Genomic DNA, 8,991 nt, shown 5'->3' on the forward strand with positions numbered 1-8,991 from the left:
ACTAGACTGTTTTCCTACACTGGCTCCAGAGCTCCCCATTGCGAGTTGTGGCTACACATCACAGTTTAGTCTTGAAGTGCTGTGAAGATGAAAAGCTGTAGGCAATTGTTAATGGTTACTAATTATTACCTGAATACTTTATCGCATCTCTGTATTGAAAACATGAGCTCATTCTTCGCAAATGAAAACTGAAAATTAAAGGCTGTTTTCTGAATGACCTTCACCCCAATATAGATCAATCTGTCTCTTATTTGTAAGTAATCATGCACCTTTTCACCAATAAAATAAATGCTTACATCATTAAAATTATGTTGCTTTACTATACTTCTTGCTGGGTCTTTACAATCAAAAGATTCTATAGACAAACCAATGTTTCATGGGTCCTAGACTTTTTCACAATATTCCAGTATTAAGCTCCTCAATAACCTATTTACTTTATTAGCAGGACATGTGCAAGAAAAATGCCAGTTAGGAAGTTAAAACGGTAGGCCTCTTTATAAATCCAAATGACTGCTTTGTCTTTGGTTAAACCAAGAATTCTGGAGACTACAAGAACTGTTTCCTCTCTACTGTCCTGAGCACACTGATTTGCACACAGGACAGGGAGAAAGCAGGAAAGTGCCCCATCTGAGGCAGGACCAGCAAGAAAGAGACAATACATCAGCAATGCTGGATAATTTTCCTATTAAACTACATAAATGTTGTCAACTAAAAATATCTATCAGTTGCTAAGCTCAGTAACTGGTAATATTCCCAAGTGAACAGCATCATTTAAAATAAAATATTTAGATTTTGAAGTCTTCAATGATATCAATTGACTCCTACCTTAAAAAAAAATTCATGGGCACAATATGGTGTATGATTTTTATAACCCACTAATTATGTAAGGCTTTCAGTGTTTTATTACAAACAGTTTGTTGTAGCTGGAATTCTAAAAGCTTTTACATTTCATTGAGAATATAAAAAAAGGGCAATATTTTATTCTGGTTTGCCTGCCTGCCTTCATTCTGGAAAGAAGGGGCAATATTCCATCCTCAATTCTCATTTACATCAGTGTCAAACCAAAGTATCTCTGCTATAATCACTAGAATTATTGTGGTGTTACATCACCGTAACAGAGACCAAAATCCGATCAAATACCTGTAACTTTTGTATACTGCAGTGACCCGGTAGAGATGAATCAATAATTTATAGATCTGTTTGCATCACAAAGTCATCTGTAAACATCAGAGATTTAACAATTCACCAAGCAGAGGAAATTCATTTTTAAAACAAATGTGCACTATTTGAGGTCATCTTCAAATTTGTTTAAAAACCTATCAAGTTTTTTTTTTCCAGTAGGATGCTTTCTTTTCATTTATTATCTGCATCATGTAGTGTAGTGCATACTTTCAATAGTTTAATAAATAGTACAAATAATATGTTCAGTTCACCTAATGAGGATAATTTTGACAAATGAGCCATGATTGGTATAACAGAAGATGATACATTTCTGAAAAATTAGCTGCAAGTGTTATTTATAATACAGTTGGATTTTATTGCTGCTGTGGATTTACTGCAGATACTATAATCTTTAATTTGGGGAGTTGATGATAGCACAAAGCAGAAGCATTCTCCAAGTCCTTTCCATCTTTCTGCAGCCTTGTTTGATCATTAATTCACAGACTCATCCAATATGTGATACCGCTCCACCAACACTTTATCTGTTCCTCAGTGGATTGCTTTCCTGACACTTTGCCCTCTAGTAATACTTTCTCGGGATTGTCATCCAATCTTTTCGCTAAAATAAAATAAGAGTTTTTGAGTTTCATCTCTCAGATCTGTCTGAAGAATGCCTGCTGCACACCAGCTGTTGAAATATCTACTCACTAGCAGTTCCATATTCAGTCTATTACAAAAAGGAAAATATACACCAAAGATGATGATTTTGTTCCATTACTGTAGTTCTTTTCTCTCTGTTATGTGGATCATGGACCAAGCCCATGCCCACAGATATTTCAGTAAAGCACTGTTCATGTAGCTTCTTTTGAAATGTCGTTTTGTTTCCCCACCTAATCACATAAAATCCCAAGTCAATTTTGAGGGGTACATTTTCAAAGCAATACAAAGGAAGTTACATCTTCTCCCCTCCCTATTAGAGCTAGGTGAACTCTTCAGACCATTTTTCTGTGGATATTCATGTCAATTAAGTTGATTCATTTTGGACATGATTGCACTGCTTTTGTTCCCTTTCAGCAGAGGTTAGTGCCAATAAAAAGCAATTTTGCAAATATTAATAGAAAGAAGATTTGAAGGTAATCTGTGTGTAGTCTCAGCAACAGAATTTTCAGTTTGAAAGCTCCAGTATTTCTGTTCAGCGTGCTTCTGCACTCACGCTGTCAGGGAAGAAAACCAATACCATGTGACCATTAGAAACGAACAGCTTAAAAGGGTGAAGTTCACTTCTGAAAACGGCAGAAAGCACAGGCCTATGCATTACTTAAATCCAACTTAAAACCTCAAAATGTACTTTTGCCCCTATTAAACATTAAACACTTACTAAGAAGTAAAAAAAAACAAGTGTTATTTGTATTACAGCAATACCTAAAGGCTCCCAGTTAGGATTGGGACCCCATGTGCTAAACATACTATACACACACTAAGAGTTTCTGCCCAGAAGGATTTACAGTCCACATACCCAAAACACATGGGAAGGAGGAGAAAGAGGCAGAGATGAAGTTGCTGAATACTGTTGAATACCAGCTAAATCTGCTTGGAGAGAGACTGTCAGCAAACAAGGAAGCTAAATTCACTAGATAAATTATTTGTTGTGGATTACTAGCTAGTTTTAGTTTTGCTACATGTTGCTTCCCTATCTTTGGTTTAAATAAAACCCTTTAGTGACATCTGAAGTGCAGATTTACAATATTTACTTTGTTGTCAATGAATATACAAAAGAAAAATACATACAAAAGTAAACTCTGTCTTTGATCCCAGTGAAGTAGATGGCAAAACTCTTACCAATTTTAATTATAACAGGGCAGAGTCCACAGTCTCTTCACTACATCATCTATCCTAATAGCTAGACTACAAAAAAGATACTCATGGCTTCGCCATTGTGACCATGTATTAGAAGCAATTAACCTTGCCTTGTTTGAGGTCTATCGTTTTTCACTTGAAACAAATCCAGTCATCATGAGTGCAGAAGCCCCAATGTTAGATGAGGCTGAATATGTGTGCTAAGAAAGGGGAACCAGATCCTTAAATCGCATGAATTCCCTCCATGGCATCACTGCGGCCATTTATGGACTGAGGGAGGAAGGTGGGGTTGGGTAAGAATTTGCAGCTGAATGGATATTTTTTCCACATGTGGAGTTCCATTGGGTGTTGGGCTGGACTAGGTTCTGTGATACTGCTCTGCAATCAATCTGCTGCTTGAAGGGAAGATTTCCTTCACATTTCCATAGTATCTGTCGAGCCTTATAGTCATACATTATAAGGCCAGAAGGGACCGCTGTGTCCATCTAGTCTGACCTCCTTCATGATATATAGGCTATAGGACTTCCCTGAACTAATTCCTGATTAAACTAGAGCACATCTTTTAGGAAAACATCCATTCTTGATTTAAAAGTTTCCAGAGATGTAGAATCCACTTCAACCTTTTATAAGTTGTTCTAATGATAATTACCATCACTATTAAAAATTTGTGCCTTATTTCCATTCTGAATTTGTCTAACTTCACCTTCCAGGCATTGGATTTTTTTATACTATTCTCTGCTAGATTGAAGAGACCATTATGAAATATTTATTGCCCATATAGGAACTTCTAGAGTGTGATCAAGTCAGCTCATAAACTTCTATTTGTTAAATTAACCAAATTGAGCTCCTTGGATCTGTTGGTCTAAGGACATGTTTTCTAATCCTTTAATTATTCCTGTGGCTTTTTCTAGCCCTCTCCAATGTATCAACATCCTTCTTGAATCATTGACATCAGAATTGGACACAGGAATCCCATAGCAATTGCGTCAGTGCCAAATACAGAGATAATATAACCTCTCTGCTCCTACCTGTGATTCCTCTTCAAGCATCCCAGGCTCACATTAGTTCTTTTGACCACAGTGTCACACGAGCAGCTCAGGTTCAGCTGATTATCCACTATGTCCCTCAAGTCCTTTTCAGTATCGCTATTTTGGGGCTTTTTTTCCCCCCAAGATAGAGGCCCCCATCCTGCTATTCAGGCCAGACTGAGCAGCGGATTTGCCCCTTTGTTTTTTAATTCCAACTGGAAAAAATGCCTTACTCCTTGGCATATATGGTATATTAGCAGTTTTCCCAAGCTGTCTGTACGTTTACTCCCCTTCAGATGTTAACTGACATTTCAATATGCAACATAATTACAGGAAGAGACAGAAAATAAAATGCCCGTATCTTACTAAAACACTTTAGAAAGCTAGGACGAGCAGACAGAGCTTGCTTACAAGGCATCATATCACACAGAAAACAAACTGGTATATTGTGGAGCAAAATAGTGAAGGTTGTGTGAAGATTAAATCAGGGATTAATTCTGTTTTAAGTAGAGCTAACCGTTCAACACAAAGTATCTTCCTTTATTGTTTGTGGAGCTTGACTTCCTGTCTTTGATGTGAAGCTTTTACATAAATGAGGTTTTGCCTTTTCAGGGTCACAAGCTTTATTGGCTCAATGTAATACACTGTTGAAACTGTAGCAAATACATGTCAATATCATTCTTCTTATTTATTTAATAAAGTAATCTTATTTAAACTCTATTTAAGGCACTTGCATGGGGTGCCACAGCCTTTATTTTTTAATCTTGTAAAAATATTGTTATGTCGGGGTCACCAGAAATTGTGGTTACACAGTTTTGTATATTGAGCTGGTTAGGAATTTTCTATCGAAGTGTTTTTGACAGAATTGTGAATTTTCCTAGATCTATATGTTACATAAAAAAAAATGTTGCCTTTTACCAGATTTTTTTGATTTTCTGGCAAGTGGATCTTATAATAAACTTTTTGTTTAAGGTCATGAAAACATTAATTCCTCTAGCCACTTGAGATGAAGTTCAGATGCCTCATTCTCCCATTGTCAAGATGTACTGTGATCATGAGATGGACATGATGCACTGAAACAGCTCAGCAAAGCCAAAGGAAGACGCTACAAGCATCATGGAAGATGCAGTCCAGTGAGTCCAGCCTATATGGCTTAATGGGGACAAGAGGGCACTCACACTACAACTTCCCATGTGGCACCATGGCAGCTCAGGCACACACACAAACTAAGTCTTTCAACATTCCACATCCATTTTTTTTCCCGAACTTTTCACTCCACAAGAAATGTTGATATTTTAACTAGGATAAAAATAAATGTTGAAATATTAAAATTTCCCAGAAGACTGGAAATTCTGTTCTTTGATCAACTCTCTGTATAATTTCTGTTTCTTAGCATCACAACACTTTGAAGAAATGCTAAAATAAATTCTTGAGACAGAATTGCTGCCGGGGAACAAAGCATTAGGGGTGGAGTGAAGTTTCTGAAAGAAAGGAGTGCCCTGCATGCTGTTTGACCAGCTCTGTTCCAAGACTGGTGTATATGTGGAAATAAAACAAGTTGCATTAAGAATAAACCAATACTCCATGTCACTTATTTCTCCTCCAGAGGGAAATAAATCTACAAGATCCGAACACCTGCTACCCCTTGGCAGAAGAGCAACAATATAATAGAAGTTTGTGGTTATAATAAGGTAAGCAATTTTCAGTACGTAATCAACTTTGCATTTTGTTTGATAAGGGGCATGGAACTACGCACAGTGTGCCAAGCTTATCATATGCTTTATTCTCGCCAGGATTTAGGCCTTAAAATGTTGGCTAAGATATGCAGAGAAGTGCAGGGGACTTAGTCACATATCTTTTGACTATTTTAATGGAAGATGCATGGCTAAATGTACTACAGTACTGTGAAAAATCTCAGCCATATTGTTTGAATTATAGTTGTCATGATTTAATAATGTAACTTTGGAAAGTAGGAAGTAACAGTGTGTGTTACAGTGTGATTTTCAGGTCTTCATGTGGACTGAGAGAAAGGGAGGTTTTTTTCCCCCTGAATGAATAGAAACTAAACCCTGTCACTTTCTATTGTTATGCTGTGGTGGAAAGCAAGTAGAAGGAGAACGATAGTACTCTCCCTTAAAAATATTACACCTGACTTCCAGGTCTTCAACAGCAATGAAAAACCCCCACAACTGGAGCAAACATGACTCATCATAAATGAATAGCCCCCACTGCATGTCTGTCTGTTTTAGGGTTTTATACTGCCCCCATTAGCTTATTATGTGAGCCCCTTCCACATAAAATCAATAGCAATAGGGAAGTCCCTCATAGATGTCATGGAGTCTCCAACACCTCAAGGCAAGGTGGAGACAATATCTCTGCCAGTTCTGAAGAAGAGTTTCTTTTTTCCAGCTAGGCATCTCTTTGGTCTTATCTAGGTCCCGCTTGAGCCAGCTCTTCCTCATCCAAGAACTGATTTCTTGCAGGCACTCTAGTATTTTAGTAGGGGCTGTGGCTGCATCAATTTAGAATGAGATATATATCTGTGTATGCAGTGCTGTAGCTGTGTTGGTCCCAGGACATTACAGAGACAAGGTGGGTGAGATAATCTGGGTCACACAGCAATAAAAACCAGTTCCCAGCTCAAATTGCTTCCAGTGTGAGGGGTTGTTGCTGCAGACAATTACATGCATAATTAACTTTACTCAGGTTGGTAATTCAATGAATGCTAACAGTCCTGCTCACATGAGTAACTTTACTCACACGTATAAAGGATGACAGGACTGGATCCTAAAGCCAGATATGCTAAATAAGGATCACTTAAAATCCAAATACTCACATATGGGACAATAGAATAGAAAATTTATTTTCTGTGAACATTTTGGCAATAGAACTCAGCTGTTCAAATATTCACGTAACAGAGAAGAGGGCAAATAGGACCAAAGCAAATTCATTTTTAATTCAAATCAATATTCATAGAAAAATATTTATGCTCACCCAGCTCCCATTCTACTTTTCATTAAAATCAACCTGCAGAGACAAAGAAAACAGAAGGAGAAAAAGAAGGAAGGGATGCTTTAAATGAAAGCACAATTTAAGCTTTGTATTCCATTCATGGAAGAAAAGAGAGTAAGGAACATGAAAATATTCAGTGAAGAAAATTGTAAAGGTAGCTACAAATAAATGATAAAATCAGTTTGCCAAGACTGAGAAAATGCTTTTATATCCTAGAATTAAATGCAATTCACTTAATCCATAGAAATAGAAAACTAGTCTTTATGAAAGTTCCAGGAGCTGCTCAAAATGCTGTCTGTCATGGTGATGGATTTCCAAAGACTTAGTGGCCTGAGAGACTAATATACATGATCATAAAACTTCTGAAATGAAGAGCCAAAATCTTAGCACTACACAGTCCACCCTCAACTTCTCAGGGATAATTTTTGGCCCCAAATCTATAGCTAATCAAATGAAAGATCTGATGTTAATTTAGAGAACACAAAAAAATAGTACCCTTCGCTCCCATTTTTAGGATGATCAGCCACTCTTTCAGGCTGAGATAAGATCAGAAAATTTTTTGTCTCCAGACAATTAAAAGCAACCATAAACTGCTTTTGGAAGTTCATAGATCCAGAAAATTGCAAGACTTCCATAGGTAACACCATTCCAGTAAAAGGCCATGAAAGAGAAGACCTGGTGAATCATTAGGACTACTCATTAATTTCAGCCATTGACACACTGGCACAGAAGCATCTAATTTCTCCTTATTGCACCCACTTATCTCTGCAAGTGTCTGACAATCTATGACAGGAGCAGCAGAAAGGAAGAAAATTAGTGTCAGTTTCACTTCTAGGAGCAAAGTCACATGCCAGAAATAGCTATAAAATACACTAGCCTGTCACAAGTCACCATGGAGACATGTCTACCTGAAAGATTGCATGTCCCTCTGCAACTATGACCTCCCACAACAATTATGGTAATAGGACATGGAACAGGGGGAGCATGGAAGATACAATTTAGGAGCTAGATGTGGATTGTGGAACTCTCTCTTAGATGAGGTAAAAATGGTTACAGGCCTGAACACATTCAGAAATAAATCCAAAACTTCTCTTTGACCTAGCTTTCTCATGATTAATATTTCTCTCATGTAAGGAAACAAAGCAGATCTTTTTTAAACTCTTGGGAAGGTGCATCCATTTATGTTTGCAAGTATAAGTATAGACAGATTTTATACTGCAAAACTAGGAGATTAGAATATGTGCGTATATATGAGCAACTGTACATAAGCAAAGAAAGTACATTTTAGTAGGAAGCTATGTTCCTTATACCCCTAGATGGATAACATAAAATAGTATATTACTATCTATACGTATTTAAGGTGTCCACCCTTGTAGTTTCTGGGTGCTATTATATACATTTTGTTATAAATGCCCTCAAAGAAAGGATCAAAAGCACTCCCTCAGCTACCCGGTATGCTGCACTGCCTGGCTCATTTGCATGGTCTCTTATTCACAATATACACACAGTCCATTTCTTTTCCCAAGGCGTACCTTTCACCTTTAGATTCCAAGCATTGTAGACCATAGTATGCAGCTATCTTTACCTCACACAACTTTCTTTACCACACCCAGCTCACACTCTGAACTCTCCCTTTATTTCCTGTTGCTGCCAATTCTATTTCTTCCCTTTAGAGAGATAATTACCTCATTAACCCAACCATTGCCTCCAAGAATCAACAATCTCCACCCTAACAGGTTAATTGATTCCAATTATGCCTGTAATCTTCTCTGTTATGCAATTACCTAAGTGAGTAGGGTGCTACAACTGGCATCAGTCACATGCACCTAGTGCATGTTTACACAGCAATTTCACCTTTACAATAGGCAGATACGGACTATTTTAGTTCAACTCAGAAAGCAAGTTACATAACTTCAATTTCAAGCTATTCTTT

The 8,991-nt window shown here is 37.3% G+C and overlaps 1 long non-coding RNA gene across 1 annotated transcript; it reads right to left on the bottom strand.

Moving 5' to 3' along the window:
- Window positions 1–1,490: 1,490 nt before the first annotated feature.
- LOC137167203 (uncharacterized) lies at window positions 1,491–8,665 on the bottom strand. The gene is made up of 3 exons (XR_010924053.1): window positions 8,591–8,665; window positions 7,041–7,073; window positions 1,491–1,780 (listed from the first exon to the last, which is right to left on the bottom strand). It is a non-coding gene; the product is annotated as an uncharacterized lncRNA (long non-coding RNA).
- Window positions 8,666–8,991: the final 326 nt, after the last annotated feature.

The sequence above is a fragment of the Emydura macquarii genome, unplaced genomic scaffold (assembly GCF_026122565.2).
Source record: "Emydura macquarii macquarii isolate MOO-44397 ecotype Brisbane River unplaced genomic scaffold, CSIRO-AGI_Emac_v2 contig_320, whole genome shotgun sequence".
NCBI classification, from domain to species: domain Eukaryota; kingdom Metazoa; phylum Chordata; order Testudines; family Chelidae; genus Emydura; species Emydura macquarii.